Source organism: Onychostoma macrolepis, chromosome 16, assembly GCF_012432095.1.
Source record: "Onychostoma macrolepis isolate SWU-2019 chromosome 16, ASM1243209v1, whole genome shotgun sequence".
In the NCBI taxonomy this organism is placed as follows: domain Eukaryota; kingdom Metazoa; phylum Chordata; class Actinopteri; order Cypriniformes; family Cyprinidae; genus Onychostoma; species Onychostoma macrolepis.
Genome location: NC_081170.1, coordinates 27982474 through 28000159, shown reverse-complemented (window position 1 = coordinate 28000159; position 17686 = coordinate 27982474). Strand labels below are relative to the sequence as shown.

Here is a 17686-nt window from a genome sequence, read left to right as displayed (position 1 = left end):
CTAAATCAATTCGTCTAATTCCAATAACCCATTGACAAAACCTTTACAAAGCTATTAAAATCTCCCAACTACACATAAATGTGTGATGAAAAGTCAAAACTTTGATAAATCAGAGCTCAATATACAGAGTTAGCATACATCGTCTGAAAACAGTTGAGATGCTAACGGACTTTTTCGAAGACACTAAACCGTCTTTATGAAATAAATATTCAACAGAAGCGTATCAATTACAAGAAAGAAAAGTGTCAGGAACAGTTGTATGTAATATTTGTGTGATTTTAGAGACTAAACTCACCTGAAAACGGTGAAAACAGCAGCGAGAGACGCAGTGTTGCAGCTGTCAGTTGGAGAGTTGCCGCCCCGTTTCCATGGTAACTCCCTCGCTGCAGCATTTGAAAGAGACTCAGAGCGCGCGTCCATCAAATCACGTCACAGTCATGCAGCATTTAAATAAACATAAACAACAACAACAAAAAAAATGTATTCAATTTTGAATTTTAATCGTTATGTAGTTATATGACCCATTCATACATGGGTGTAAACTGCAACCCGCACGTGATAGTGGGACAAATTAACAATTTTATTTTTATTTATTTTTTTGCTATTTTTTTTTTTGCTATTTTTTATTTTTTTATTAGATTTTGTATTGTTGTTTTTATGATCATTCAAACTATTTATTTCATTTAAAAATGTGCTTGCAGTTTTTATACTAAACTTTTGTTAATAATTATAACTCTCACTATCTTTATTCAGTGCTTCAGATTCCTTTTAACTGTAAAAATGTAATGTAAAACATAAATATAATATATATAATTTATAAAACAAAGATGTCATGTAAGAGCTCAGTAGAAACACGGGACAGAAGCGCTTGCCACAGGTGCACCGACGGAGGCCCAGCCGCCGCAAACCGCTGGTGGCGTGCCACCCAAAAAACGCCGACTGACCGACAGCGTTTTTAAATTGGTCGGCTCGCCGATGGTGTGCCGACGGTGGTCCGACCATATTAAGCCGCTGAATTTGTGCCGCCCAAAAAACGCTGGTGGACCGCCATTGCTGGGATTTTGCTATCTGGGTAGCCATACTGTAAACATGAATAAAAACCGCTGTATAAAGTTTAAGTAGACCGAGGCTGCCGAAATCATGTTCAGTGTCTGTGGGATTAATAATTTCCGCCTTTCCCCCTCAAGTGACAGGCCTGTAAATTGTGTCATCTGCTCGTTAATGGTGTTTTTTACATGCATGCTTTTTATGCTAGTTTAATTCTCAAATAGATCTGATACTTTAGTTTCAACAAATCTTTAATAAACAAATGGTTCACTTTTTTTAGGTCCTGACTGCCACCAGTTGAGTCAATGATTCAGTGAGTTGCTTATAAGAAAATATGCTCATTTGTTACAACCTTGTATTATAAATGTTTTATTCATTGCTATTTTATTCATTTATTCAAGTGTTTTTTTTTTTTTTGTTTGTTTGTTTTTGTATTAATCATCAGATGGAGAGACAGTCTGGGCAGCAGCAACAAGACGACTATTACAAGTAGAGATGGGTTTCAAGAACTGGTACTACTTTGCTTCCTGACTTGTTCAGTACTGAAAAATGGATATAAGCTACAGGATCAATAGTGCTGCTATCAGTATTTTAGTAATGTTGATTCATTACCCCTTTAGACACAACCACATATCATCCAAACCATCTCCAAGTGGATGGCAGTAAGGATCCAGGATCAAGAGATCATTCATCATGAAGACTGTTCCATAGGAAGCAGCGAATCCTGGGTGAAAAACTAAACCTGGTTGTTTCAGCATCACTCAGGCAAGACAAAATACATTTAAATTGATTTCAGTTGGTTATATGTTTCAGATCATCCTGACCATTCTGTTGTCCTGGATTTGAAGACATGCTGGAACTGTATTTCTCGTGGCTGAAAGATTTGTGCAGTGGTATCCAGACATATAAGCAGCCTTCCTGGACCCACACGACTAAAGGCTCTGGAGGAGAGACAGGTAATCCACAGGGTTGGATTTAGGGAGTCAACGAAACCAATTTTTCAGAACCGATCCGATACCGAAAATTCTGAGTATTTGCCGATACCGATCAGGGCTCGAAATTAACTTTTTTACTTTAAAAAGTTAGGAGCACCCACCAAAAATTAATGAGCACCATAACTACAAATGATATATTAACAGATTTCATCTTTACATTCTTAACTTTAATGCAGATTGGTTAATATATTAGCTGTCCATTACCCAGTCACTGCTTTCCGCTGTCAGGTGACAGGGAGCTATAATTGAGAAAATTGAGTGTTTAATCTTATCATTATACATTACTGACACTCTATCCTCCAGTTTGATACTGTTAAGTGCTTTGACACAATCTGTATTGTTAAAAGCGCTATATAAATAAAGATGACTTGACTTGACTTGACCGCGGGAAATGCAAAGGGCTGAAGAAGAGAGAAAATGAAAAGAAACACTGACAGATTTCTTTCGTAAACCACCTAAATTAATCTGATAACTGACGATATTTTGCTTGTGTTATTGTGCTGATCTTGTGTTATTGTGCTGATCTTGTGTTATTGTGCTGGTAGTCTAGCTGATTTTGATATTCTTCATATTCTGTGTGGTGGTCAGTTCACAGCAGTGATAGAAATTAATCTTTTCCAATAAGTTTAAATTGATTTTTACCTTTTATGATCATTTTCACAATTTAGCCATTTTTTCTAAAAGTGCGCATCATCATTTGAGTCAAATTCTTACATTTAATCAGTCAATTAGAAGAATAAGACATTTGGGCTGTTATCAAGCAAATGAAATCAGAATCAACAAAATTCATCTTTGAATTTGAATTTTGAATTTCTGAAGTGGCATTTAGATGCACTTACACCCTGCTTAATGCAGGACATGAATGCATTTAACCTGCAGTGACACATGCATATATAATGTTTTAATACTGTAAACATAAAACGTTGAATACTGATATTTGAAATTATTTGTAAAAATTTAAAAGATACTTTAAACGTGAAATTACAATCGCCAGTAGGTGGCATCAAGTCACTGTTAATAAGTGAGTCACTGCGATTGAACTGAATCATTTAAACAGTTGATTCATTCAGGAACGAAACACCGTCATGTTGCGCAGAGACGCGAAAGTGTGTGGCTTTGTTTGGGAATTATTTTTGTTGTCGAAATGGAGCAAAAACAGGAAATATGGCATCTATAACGTAAGTCTCTTAATATTCACTCCTTGTTTATTAAACTGTTGTATAAAATCAATATCACATTTGTAATCATGCTGATTTTTGGAGGAAAAAACAGCACTGTTCGTGTGATATTAACTATATGAAATTATACAAAGCCCCCATATATTGAATTTTGTTATGCATTTTAATTGCTGAATAATGCAGTGAAAAAAGCACTCTAAATGCGCACGCGCACTAGTCCAACCTACTGGACTTCATCACATCATGTATGCGTGCACTCTCTGTAGGTGTTTGGTTTGGTTTTTGCAATATACTTGATAATGTCAAATCGCACATCGTTAAAACAACAATTACGATGTTATCGCAGCCCCTTACGTGAGCATCCTGACAATTTAAAGGCCTTAACGATTGAACCTGATGATCCTGAACATTTTGCCACACACTTGTCCCTGCATTTCTTGTGTTTAGCACTCTCTCTGTATTTAACCAAGCTCTCAAGCTTAAAATGTGTAGATTCTGTGGCGAATTCTGTTAGTGTTACCTGCAAACTCTGTCCCACAGGCTTTAAAGTGAATGCTGGTGGGTCAACATTCACCACATGATCGCTAAAACAGTTTACAAAAGAAATCTGTCAGTGTTTCCTTTCATTTTCTCTCTTCTTCAGCCCTTTGTATTCCCCGCGGTAGTTCGCTCCCTGTCACCTGACAGCGGAAAGCAGTGACTGAGTGATTGACAGCTAATATTAACCTAAAATCTAAAGTCTGCATTAAATTTAAGAACGTAAAGATGAAGTTATGTAACGTTTGATAGAACGGCAGACCGGTCACTGTATCAGCACACAGAAGGCACATAACTGAACATTTTTAGAGAAATGAAAACAGGCACTACAACAATTATATGCACTCGCACAAATGCTCCCAAATATATTTTGAGGTCGCACAGATTAAATTATGGGAGCATATGCGACCAAAATGGTCGCAATTTTGAGCCTTGCCGATCCGATCCGATACCAGTGCAGTTTTTTTTTTTTTTTTTTTAAATCAATGTAGAATTTCTATACTTCTGTGTGTTGACCTGATCATCGCTCTTTTGTGTGTTAAACACAATCTTCTAAATAGACAACTTCATTTTAATGAAATATAACAAATTAAAAAATATATAATCATAATCTATGACAAAAATACTATTATAAACTAGATTATTGGATAATTCAGCAGCAAAGGATACTCTAGAAAAATCATGGGTGCACAATAATTTGATAAAAATCTATACATTTAATGAAACATTTTAGTGAAATTAAGGCCGTTACACACTGAGCACAATGCGAATCGCCGATGACGGTGCTTTCACACTGAGCGCGAAACGATTGTTCACCTTGTGCTAATTCACGCCTGCACGCTAGGTGGCGCCGACCAACAATGTATTTTTCCTCAGATGTGTATCTCGTATATGGATTTAACATTGTCTGCTGCTCAATATACAGCATTAAATTTTGATAAATAAAGTTTGGTTCTACACCAGAAACACAAATATCTAATTACAAGAATATCCTATAATATAATTAGAGGTACAATTAGAATCAAGCTACACTTGAAAATTTATGTAATTAATGTGTTTGTTTGTAAGTCACTTTAAACCATCATCGAGTGCTTCTAATAACTTCCGATTGTGATCTATAGTTGATTTTGATTATGATAGGCGGACTCGTTGTATGTCATCAACATCCTTTATTGTTATAAAAATATGAGCTGTATACAAAACACATACAGAAAATATATCGTTATAATCAATAAGGATGTGCGGGTCTAGTCGACTAGTCGACTAAACGGTACAGCTCCTGCTAGTCGACACTGAAATCAATAGTCGATTACACAAGAGAAAAATATTACCATAATATTAACGTTACATTTAAAACATTTTAACAACGAGCTAAAATAAAACTTGAAAAATAATAAATATCAAAATATTTAAATATATAAATATTTTTAAAAGCGTATCTGGGCGGAAACTACATTTTTACCTCAGACCTCGCATGCGTTTTCTTCATGTCAGTTGCAGCAAGCTCGAAATGACCACGTGAAGAACCAGAAAGGTGTGGGATTATTTTGAATTAGAAGGAAACGGAAAAGTTTTGTGTAAACTGTGTAATGTCAAATTGGCTTACAATAACTCTACTGGAGCGATGCGTAATCATATTCAATACAGGCACGTATGCTTTAGCTTGAAGGCTAGCCAAAGCCAGCAAATGTCAATCATGTCATACACTACAACCCGCTGCTGCGGTCCGCGATCCCATCCGCGCCGTCTATTCCTCTAAGACCCACTTCGGTGGTGGTGCGGGATTTACAGGCTCTTTTAGAAACTGTCTGCTTGCTTGTAGTTATCTCTCTGCGTGCCTGTAACTTCAGTTCCTGCCGAGCACGTTTTTTTTTTTCAAGTGCAGAATCGCCTCTAGTCCCATCTGTCGCCAGACCACATTAACATGTTAAATTCACTGAACAAATGCGCATGGTCTGAGTAAGTAAAACGAGTATTGTTTTGTTTTTAGACAATAAAGCTGTTTTAATGCTATTCTTTGATAAACTTTCCTATTGTTTTTGACTTGTGTTTTAATATGTTGGCTAACGTTATATGAAAATGAAGAATTCTGTCAGTCTTCTATTTCTGCATTACACACCATACACAACCACATCACTTTGCTTGTTCTGTCTGGGGGATCTGGAAATTATGTACATTTTAAAGTTAAATTCGTCTATCTGGTTCACTTTGAGAGTTCAATATTAAGAGCTCCAATGCATGCTCAGCGTGGAAATTTAACAAAGAGTCAATGCAATCACTCAACCCTCTTTTTAGTTACTGTAGACCCTTAAGAGTTTTGTTAATAGGTTTTAAGCTAAATCTCCTCTAGCTAGGACACCTAGTAGTAAGATAATTTTCTCTGTGAAAATGGCCCCAGAATCTGCCTTTCCTTTAGAAGCTGGAGAACCACTTAAGATTTCAAAAAGAAGATTCACAGTTTGTGGCCACCCAGTCTCGGGTGACTTATCCAAATTGTCTATAAAATTATTTGTTTAATTATTTTTATTTGTTTATTTTTGTGTAGATTCAAGGGAAAGATGAAAAATAAGGAAGTCTGGGAACGACTGAAGAAGACCGCAGCGAGGGAAGGAAGTAATCAGCACAATGTAAGTTCTTTGAGAATGTGTGTATTGTTTATTACAAGTTGTGTTTTGATTTAAATGTAGCAATGTACACAGCTGGTCAAAAGATTGAAATATATTTTAAAATATAAATTATTTCTGTGATCAAAGCTGGATTTCCAGCATCATTACTCCAGTCGTCAGTGTCACATGATCCTTCAGAAATCAAGAAACATTTATGATTATTTTCAATGTTGAAAACAGTTGTGTTGCCCAATATTTTTGTCTACACCAGTGTTTCCCAACCTTATTTCTGCCGCTGCACAGTTTTGACCTGTAAAAAATCCCGCGGCACACCACTAAGTATTATAAAAATGAGAAAAAAAAAAAACAGAAAGGGGAAAAGTTTTTTTTTTTCTCAATAATTAAACATTGCGTCATCAGAGTTGGTATTTTGGCTTTATATATGATCAGACACTTGCACTTAATTTCTGAAAATCATACTCAAATGGAGTTAACAAGGTTTTTGATGAGCGATTGACAGAGATCTGTGTTTTCTCCATCATTAGAACGGCCGCATCTGAGGCAGTAAATTAATAGCTTCGCGTTTTCATCAGTTTGCAGGTTATAAAGTTTATTGTAGCTATATGGGCACTCAGTTTCTCTTGTTGTTAATGATAACGATTGCACTGATTTAAAATAAGAACAACGAAATATAATAGAGGTGGAAGTTTTTGATGATCTTCCATGGCACACCTGACCTGAATGTTGTTGTTTTCTTTATTTCTTTTATCTTCCGAGAAGCTCAAGAACTATGGTTCTTTGGTAATTGTAATATTGTTTAGGTTTATCTTCTGATAGTGAAGCAGTATTAAAGCACATCAGCACCAGATATTTGTAGCAGGTACCTCATACAGGACACTCAGGAAACAATTTAACGTATTTCTGCAAAGTAATAATGAAGCATCTACTGAATTGTTTCATATCTTTTTATAATGTCTTTATTTTTTTTGCACCAAATTAAGGGAGTTGTATCAATAAGAGTACTGATAATTATTGATAATTTTCACTGATAACAGCATTATTTAACTATGCACATCCTTAATGAGACACAAACTTTTTCAGTTTATTATATTGTGCAATCTATGAATTGATGTGGTCAGTTTTCTGTGCTCGTGACTTGGTAACACTTTGCATGGTTAAAGAACAGGTGTAATGTTCAGAATGTTTTGGCTTAGTATTTGTAGAAAGTAGCACTGAATAAATGTTGATTCATGAATGCATTGTGTTTTTGTCTATTTTCTATTAGAATTTAATGCTTTTGAATTGGTTTGCACTGCATGTATGTATGTGTCACGCACAGGATGAAGAGGCGAACAAGATGGATGCGGTAAGAGCTTCTTTATTAAATCAAACAAAAGAATGGAGTCAAAGTGAAACAATAACATCTAAGGGGTTCGGTGAAGCGCCATCAACTTAAGCAATAGTCTTTTGTTTCTTTCCCCTCTCGGCTGTACGAACTCGAGGAGGGCGTCCGTCCAAACAAAGGCAGATGATTCACGGGTAGGTGATCGGAGTCACGAGGAGATCGTAACCTCAAGACCAGTCAATGGAGGAGAGGGGTGAGTAGTGTCTTATAGTGTCTGGAAAGTGGAATCAGGTGTAGGTGATTAGTAATCGGGTGATTGCGAACGGGTGCAGGTGGATGGTGGGGCTGGTGAGTCCGTTACAGTATGAATCTATTTACTATAAATCCCCTATAATTAAATTACTGTTAGATTTTATAAGGTTTCTTTTTTGCACCAAAGATGAGTTTATTAGTTCTATATGTATTTCAAGGTAATGGTCAGAGCACATTCTCAGGACCCGCACTAAAGGTGAGGTGTAAATATTAAAAATAAAAATGAACGTGGTATTTTAGTCCTTAGGACATACTTGGTACGTTGCTGAGACCAATATAATCCGGTACCGTCACCTCTTCACAACGTGGTCGTTAGGACGTTCTCAGCACGTTCCAGCGACATACCACTAGAACGTCGCCACGACGAATATGGGAATCACAAAGTTACGTCGCTGGTACGTTATTTGGTACGTCGCTGCGACCAATATGGGACGGTAGAGTTACGTCCTCACGACGTGCTAGTTTGGTCGTTAGGACGTTCTCACCACGTTCCAGCGACGTAACAAATAAGTCACCACAAGTGAGGCTGGATCCAAGCTGTAGTAACACTGGGATGGGAAACCTGAGAGATAGAAACAGGAAAACAAAAGGAATTAGCATAGATGCTGTTCATATTATTTCAGACAAAAGATGATCATGCACATTTATTACTAGAGTACAAGGTTATGAGTTGTTATGTGAATGCTTGGCTAAAAGATGTATTTTTAATCTAGATTTAAACAGAGAGAGAGAGTGTGTCTGAGCCCCAAACATTATCAGAAGGCTATTTTGAGAGTTTAAGAGTAAAATGTGAAAAATCTCTGCCTCCATTACTGGACTTCGATATTCTGGGTACTGTCCAGAGTTTTGTGACATTATTTAGCTTACTTTGCTATAATTTGGTTAAATCGCAATCTGATTTTGTTCTATATCCCCTAGTAAGCATATAATTTGTCCTCAGTATTCAGGGAACAGACACAGTCTCACTCTAAAAAGTAGTTTTATAGTCCATTCAAATAAAATGTTTTAATTGGTCAAACATTTAGAAGACTACAGCAAGTTATGTCAATTAAAATTTAACACTTTACTCCATGTGTTTCATATGTTACCTCAATTAAGATTTATTATTTGGGCATCATAAGAAATTGCGGGGGAACTAAAACATATATTTTTATAGTTTAACAAAATTATTAAAAATGATTAACTGGTGTTTATCAATCACTAAAAACACACAATTTACAACACATAATAGCCATTATTTAATAACAATCTCCATTTATAACATTTGTCATACAGACTAAACATACAGGCTTAAAGAAAAAAGGTCACCTACATCTCGGATGGCCTAAAGGTGAGTAAATTAACAGCAACTTTTCATTTTTGGGTTAACTATCCCTTTAAATCTTCAGCTGACAAACATTACATCTGTAATACAACTGCAAAATTCAGAAAAAACTAAACAAAATGTTAGCAAACAAACATTTACAAATATTACTACTGTTCACAATTACATCTTTAAAATGAGGCAGAAGTCACAAAAAAAAAAAAAAAAAATGAACCAGGTGTTACAGTTTATAAAATCAAGTTATCTTTATTTATAATGCACTTTATACAATACTGATCGTGTCAAAGCAGCTTTACAGTCAAACAGGAAAATAGTTTGTTAATAATGCAAGAGGACATTAACAAGTCATTTTTCCAGTTAAAGTCAGTTCATTGATGATTCAATGAAATCATCATTCAGTTCAGCTCTCTTCCAATAGTGTCTATGCAATCAGCCAAGCGTCCCCAAATAAGCAAGCCAAAGGCGACAGCGGCAAGGACTCAAAACTCCATCGGTGACAGAAACTGAGTAGAAAACCTTGGGAGAAACCAGGCTCAGTCGAGGGGCAGTTCTCCTCTGGCCAGACGAAACCAGCATGGCATGGTTTAATTCCAGCACAGGTCAGATTGAGCAGAGGACTTGTCTGGTTCTCGTGGTCTTCTCCCGATGGCCAACGAGGTCTTCACTGGGGATCTGTCTCTGGAGCTCATCTAGCTGACATGGTCTCCGCTGACATTCAGGGCTGTAGAGGTCGTCTCTAGGTGCTGATCCACCATCTGATCTGGATACGGACTGGATCTGGGTGGCTATGGTGACATCGGAATAAGAATGAAACAGACTAATATTAGCGTAGATGCCACTGAGAACAATAAAGCACATTTTAACTGTAGTAAACACTCGAAACATTTACACACATTACCTGGAATGAAAACAATAAACTCCTAGTCTTGAAGGTACACACAGTATGTAGTTGCAGTGGAGCGGTCTGGTGTTTGGTGCCTTGGAAGAACTGACTGGGTTGCATCTGAAATCTTGCAGTGATGACAAAGCACCAATGAAACCTTTGGCCACACCCTGATGGAGAAAGAAAAGTACATTTTAAGTTAATAAAATTAAATGATGCCTTTTTGAATCACTTACAGTGTATCAATATCAGTTAATTAAGTCAATTTGTGATGAAACAGAAGTTGAAACCATTTTTTTTTTTTTTTTTTTGGCATAAATCCATCCGTTGCACAACAGGGAGCATTGATGCTGACTGGATTTGTAATAGAACATGTACATTTCATATTATAGGGCTAAGTTACCTTAAATAGCATAAAATAATAGCATAATATAACGGTCCTGCCCTGAACTGTCTGTTTGACCTGTCTCTGTCAAGTAATCTAACCCTGAACTGTCTGTCTTGAGGCCAGAAACACACAAATTTAGAAGAAAAAGTGACGCATTCCTTGACAGTTCTGAAAAAGCGCTTTTTTTTAACATTGCGTCATATTACGTCACGAGAGAGAGTCGTGTGCCGCACGCTCTGTTGCTATTCAGTGCGAGCGGGCGCGAGTCAGTGTGTTTTAGGTAGTTATTTTTTTCTGTTTATCATCGTCATGGTAAATTATTGTGTTTGTGGAGGTTGCACAAACTCCAGCCTGTCAGGACATCGAGTCCACAGGTTTTCTGACAAGAAATAGGACGGTATCTTCCAAGCCTCGGTGCGTTTGTGCAGCTGAAGAGACTTAATGCATCTGCTTCAAACAACGCGGTGGTGTGTAATTTAGCGATCACTCTATATCGCAAGATTATCATCCCGGCGATTATGATGCAGTTCAGCATAGGATATCGAAGCAAGAAGCGAGTGAGACTCAGAGCTGGTGCGGTTTCTTGGGTGCACACAGCAGCTTCATCGGGTCCCGGTCCGCCTGTGGTTCGGCCGCCGGCGGGAGACATGATGCTCACCGATCCGTCAGAGATGCTGCTCCACGAAAATGTCAACTGTGCACCGTAAGACTTGATTTTTAACATTTGCTAATTACCAAATCAGTGAACATAATTAGTTAAATAATGAGACGCAACGAGATGTATATAAGTTGTTGTAAAGCACCACAGCTAGCTTGTAAGCGTTAGCAATATCGTTATATTTTTAAAAACCGTGTAAAAACGTTACCATATTAGAAGACATAGCTGGTAAGTTAACCTCAGTTTGCTAATATTATAACTATCAAGTCTAGTAACAGCTTAGTAACATTGTTTGCACAGCTAATTGGTAATTTTTTGTCATGTGGTGGCGGGAGCGTCGTCTTTCTGCTCCGCCAAACCCAACGGTCGCTCCCCATTCCCCGTTTTCCTTCCTCGAGGACTGCTTCCACCCTCCTTCCAAAATTGGGGAATTTGTGTCCTTTGGCCAGGAGGAGGGGGATGACTCGATGTCCATTTCGGCCTCGGAGAGGGGGGATTGGGCGGGATCGGAGCCCGATCAGACGGACAGCTCAGGGTCCCCAAACCTCCAAGAGGAGCTCAGGAGGGTTCTGTCAAAGGCTGTCCAGGAGTTGGAACTTACCTGGAGTCCTCCAGAGGAGCCTCCCAGGTAGAGCGAGTCCCGCCAAGCGAGCTGGAGAGCAGTTTCTACAGCCGTGATTTCATGGTACCCAAAAGGAACGGGGGACTCTGCCCGATTCTAGATCTCAGGCCCATCAACAGAGCGCTTGCAAAGCGTCCATTCGGCCAGCTTTCGGCAATCTGACCAGCTTTTCGTGTGCCATGGTGGTTGCACGAAGTGCCGGGCCGTGTCAAAACAGAGGCTTTCCCACTGGATTGTGGACGCTATCACGGCTGCTTATACGAGCCGAGGTTTGGAATGCCCCTTTCACATTAGGGCCCACTCAACAAGGGCTATTGCCTCCTCCTGGAACACCGTGCTCGCTGCTCGACCAGCTAAGTGGCGTTCAGTGTCCGATTCTGACGTAATTGTCGCGGGCACCGCATTTATACTGCCTCTCGAGCTCGTCAGTATTTGCATGCGATTGCATGCTTCGTGACAATTGGCCAGTCATTTGGACTGGCGTGAGCCAATAGGATTTCAGGAAAGGTTAAAGAGAAGGAGTTCCCATAATGGAGAAATTCTCTGTGATGTCTCGTTCCCGCTCTCAGGGAACCGAGGTTACGATAGTAACCGGAGACGTTTTCCTATGGTTAACATGGACCTCTCTTCCTCTCGTTACGTCATTTGCGGTTTTGGCGGTTTTCAGATGCGGAAGTAAAATTCTCTCATAAAAACGACTCCAGAAGCCTTAATAGTGTATTTTAAAGTATATTTTAAAGAAAATCTAGTTCCTACATTATTTTTCTATACATCGACTCACTGGAGTCTCTAACCTGGAATATGCCCTTTAACACGGCCACTGTCTATTTTATGTAGTCATTTTATGCTGTGAAACTAATTATTTACTTGTGACAAATGTGTAGAATGCTTTCTCATAATGATATGTTTCAGGCAAAGATAAATCTCATCTTGTCCTCTTTGAAACATAATGTAAATTATATTATGGCCATGCCTCTTATTGCTCTCACACATTAGGGTATACAACAATTGGATTTTTAGGAAAACAAATGTTACCCCATCTATGTTACCACAATCAATAGGCACATCACAATCATAAACATGCCATTTATCAAATTATCTGATTGCATCAGTTATATAATTCTTTCTAATTCTATTGTCAACCAAATCAAAATGTCTGTTTGAGCAAAATGACACACTATTGGGTCTTTTCTTCAATACAGATAGTGTAAGGAGGATAAACACAGTGCTGTGTTTTCAGAACAAACAAAGAGAACACAGCTAAAATTTAACAAAACTTTAGTTGATTGGTAGATGCTAGTGTTGTACAAACAAGATTTTGCATTGCACAGTTATTCGTTTATATACCATTACATGTGACAATGAGTATGTTTACATGGACAACAATAATCCGATTTTAACATGATTAAGACAATTCTCTGGCTAATGTCATACTCGAAGTAAACACAAATCGAATTAAGACATGTGGAGTATTCCTATTTTAGTCACATTATCGAAGTGCAGTCTATACATGCACACACCTTAATTGCTGCATTTTGCGATAGGATACACACACAGCAGTGGTCAACCGTTTGACAGCAAATATAATGTCTTCAACAACGCAGTCATCTGTTTGCATGTATAGTATGACAAATAATTAACTGCACTTGAAGCTTTTGTAAAATTAAAAATTAAACACCCAAAACTGTATATGACATCATAACAAAGACAAACTATAAGTGACATTCTGGAGGGGATGTCAGATGGCATCATGTTAGGACGTAATGACGTGTGCCATTAATCGATCTATGTACTTTAACATGTAAAACGGGAACATGAAAGGAATATTTTAAAAGAAACTAATGTAAACACCTTAAACATATTGTCTTATTTAGAATAAGGTAAATAATTAGATTACCAAGGTCCATGTAAATGTAGTCAATGTCAGTACTTAACTGACAGGCTATTCATCACACTGCTAAGTTACAGCATTGTATTCTGCCTGCTATTATGACAGCCACATTATTCATCAGGATTAGGGCCAACCACGCAAGCCCCTGTGCGTCTGCACCAGTTCCAGTTCTTTATCGATCTCTGTTTTCTCCATTACCAAAAAGAGGGGCTATCTGCATGACAGTGAGCAGACTGTGAATGTTGATGATGCTCTTGCCTGCTGCACTTTTCTTTTCTTTTTTTTTATAGAGAAGGTGAGGAAAGAGATAAAGAGGCACTGTACTGACTCTCCTGAGACAGCCATGTAATGGAGTGCTGGATAACTTAAATACGCAGAGTAGACGAGGCCTTCACCAGAGAAGAGTATTACTACTTCTCTTTAAACAGTTCAAGTTATCTTGGAATTTGTATGTTTTGATAAGGAATGAATGAGGTTTTTGGGGCAAGCTTAATTCAGATGTTATGTAAATACCCTGATAGCTCCAAAAACAACTTTGTATGATATAAATCAACTTGTATGCTTACTTGTTTTTTCTTAGGGGATCATGCATCTGAGAAGTGGTTAGAAGATAAACAGAGGCAAGAGTACAAAGCTAAAATGTCACAATGTCTCTTCCTCTTCCCCTGTGTGTGCATGTGTGTGATAATTTGTATTTTGCTGGACAGAAAACAATCTTATGAAATTTGTAATTACCGTATTGACCTGAATATAAGACGACTCTGATTATAAGATGACCCCCTTTTTCCAGATGTACCTTTTGGAAAAAGGCTTTTTGAAAACCAAATACTATTGAAATCTTATTGTAATCTTCAAATCTGGGTACTCTGGGTAATCTTATGATTTAAAATCACTTACAGAGGAAGTTTGGTCCCATCAGTCTAACATGACAGTCACACTCTTGACGCTGTAAGCTTTTCTTTTTCTTTTGTTTTCACTCGCATCTTTACAACACACATTACATATTTCATGGCACACTCGTTTTATGCGTTTTTGGCGCCACCTATTGTTGTGGGTGTATTATTGACATGTCAAAGTCTAGACCCTGAATATAAGACGACCGCGTTTTTTCAGATGTATTTCCAAGAAAAAAATATTGTCTTATATTCGGGTCAGTACGGTAATTACTTTGAGAGACAGTATTTTGTATTTAAAATACTTAATCAAGTAGGTCATTCACAGACAATACAACATCATTCTTCATCTGTGTTAATTGTACTGCCAACTATAGACTATCACAGTTTCTGGCTAGATGCAGGTGAATCATACGACATTCTGTTGGATCCAGAAGCGCAGTCTTAAAGGGATAGTTCATCCAAAAATGAAAATTATGTTGTTAATTACTCACCCTCATGTCGTTCCACTCCTGTAAGACCTTCCTTCATCTTCGGAACACATGAAATCTTTTTGATGAAATCTGAGAGCTTTTTGTCCCTCTACACTCAGTCCATAGCTGTAGGAAAAACATCATTAAGTAATCCATGTCATTAAGTACATCAAGTAATCCAATTTTATGAAGCAATGTGTGTGATTAATTTGTGCAAAACATAATTTACTACTTTATTTATAAAAATATAATCCAAACACATGCGTTGTGGTACTCTGGTGAACACTCACTCATGTCCGTTGTGTTGACACGAGTCTTCTATCGCGTGAACACAACACAAATGCCCTGTGATGCTCTCGTGAACACGCAATGCAGATCAATAAAGTTGTTCAACAAAGCACAAATTTAATAAAATTCCTAATATTATGGAATGACAAACCTGCCATAATTAGAAATAAATAAATAAATAAATATACAAAGAAAAAAAAGCAAACATAAATAATTATTTATTATTTTATTTCCATATTTATGTATTTTTTTCATTATTTCCCACATTCATTTTTTTTTTATTCATACATTTATTTCCACTTTTATTTATTTTCACATTTATTTATTTATTTCTACATTTATTTTAATTTTATTTATTTCTACATTTCTTTGTCCGAAGGGTAATGTTTTAGTTGTTTTACCTCAGGAATAGCAATCGAGCCAGAGTAGTCGAGAGGTAAGCTTTGAGGCCACAGTGACACCTTGTGGTGCTCAAACGAAGTACAAGCAGTGTAGCCTACATGACGCGCCTGACGGCATTAGCTGAAGCTCGTGAAAGCGTGCAATTGCTTTCTTATGCGCACAGTTTTTTTTAGGTTTCACTTTCAACACATACAACGCATGTTTCCAAGATTCTGAATAGAAGGAAGCGTCAGTTTCTGTTGAAGATTTGTGGCCTCGCGCCACTTCCCGTGTGGACAGTCACCGCATCAACTGATTATAATAGGTTATATTGGTGTAGACACGGCTTTAGGTACGGATTAATCACACATCTTAGGCTGGAAATATCCAGAATTAGGTCAAACAAAAGGTGTCCATGGGAACAGAGCTAGTGAAACACAAACGTCATGCATTGAACATACAAGCATCATGCTCATCCAAACAGCTCCTGTCGTGTGCCCTCAGCTTTTTGAGCTAAATGCATTTTTTTTAATGTTACCGAAAACCAAAAACAACATTGACAGCATCAGAAACAAACCCGTGAACTGATGTCCAGGGGCATTTAAAAAAAAAAAAAAAACGTATTAAATGTATGCATCATGAATATGGAATGCCACGTTCTTAATTCCAATGGATAAATTCAGTTAAAATAATAAAGGGCTAATACTAGTAAAAATCCAATCATTGTCAACAAAAGCCATCAGAGCCATCATTACTGAATGCATTTACACTACAATTAGCCTACAAATGCATAAAACGTTATGAAATTAATGTTTTAAATTTTGAAGGCAGAAATGTGTCAAGTCTAGGCCTACATACGAAATTCATTATTCGTTCATTATTGACAGCTTCTGTAAATATTGTATTCTGTAAATATTGCACACGTGTTGTTCACTTACGATTGACGTGACAAACTTACGCCTTTTATTTATTTTCAGGAGCTATAGACACAATAATGCACATGAAACATACTGACATTCAACATTCGGCCTAATAAAAAAAAAATATATATATGAGTGTGTTCACCTTGGTTAGAAACACACCTTTTCATTTTTTTAATTAATCTCTATGAACAAATAATGATTTAAACACAATATTCTCCCTTAACAATTAGCTAAAATAGAATGACTAATTGCTCCAGCTCTTCGGTAACAAAAATGGACAACAAGACACAAATTACAAACAAGGACACAAGATGAACACAGACACCAAAAAAATTGTATAAACCATATTGACAGCTTCTAAGAAAAAATATTAAGCTTTAAATTACGATTGGCTAGAAACACATAGCCTACTTTTTTTTATTCAGCTCTAAATAATAACTTAAACATTTTGACATTCTTACTTAGCCTATAACGTTTAGTTAAAATCCAACGAATAATTCACATTTCTCCCGATCAGTTACAAAAACAGAGCTTAATCACAAGTAATTTACATAAAGCATATTGACAGCTTCTATAAGAAATGGAGATTATGGGTAAAAGTATATATTATTAAAAAAAACAACAACAACAACAAAAACAGTATAAACAGTATGACTGAAACAACATGATAGGAGCTGTTTTTACTATTTAATTGATTCTTAGACTATGGGCACTTTTATGTTCTTTTGTCATATTTTTAAAAATACATATAATTTTGGACAAATTCCTCTTTCTTTGTCAAACTAACAATAAAACCACCTTAAAAACTTTTTACTACCTTTCTATTATGATTTTTTCATACTTTTCAACCTCCTTATAATCACTGTTTTCTCCTTGTCGCACACCCAGACTTTTAAACTTCAACAATGAAAATACAGTTTGAAAATATGACTTATCTGGTAA

At 37.0% G+C, this 17686-nt stretch overlaps 1 long non-coding RNA gene across 1 annotated transcript; it reads left to right on the top strand.

Moving 5' to 3' along the window:
* The first annotated feature begins 1670 nt into the window (after positions 1 to 1670).
* LOC131521197 (uncharacterized) lies at positions 1671 to 6368 on the top strand. Its single transcript, XR_009266228.1, has 3 exons — positions 1671 to 1775; positions 1861 to 2003; positions 6303 to 6368. It is a non-coding gene; the product is annotated as an uncharacterized LOC131521197 (long non-coding RNA).
* The last annotated feature ends 11318 nt before the right edge of the window (positions 6369 to 17686 follow it).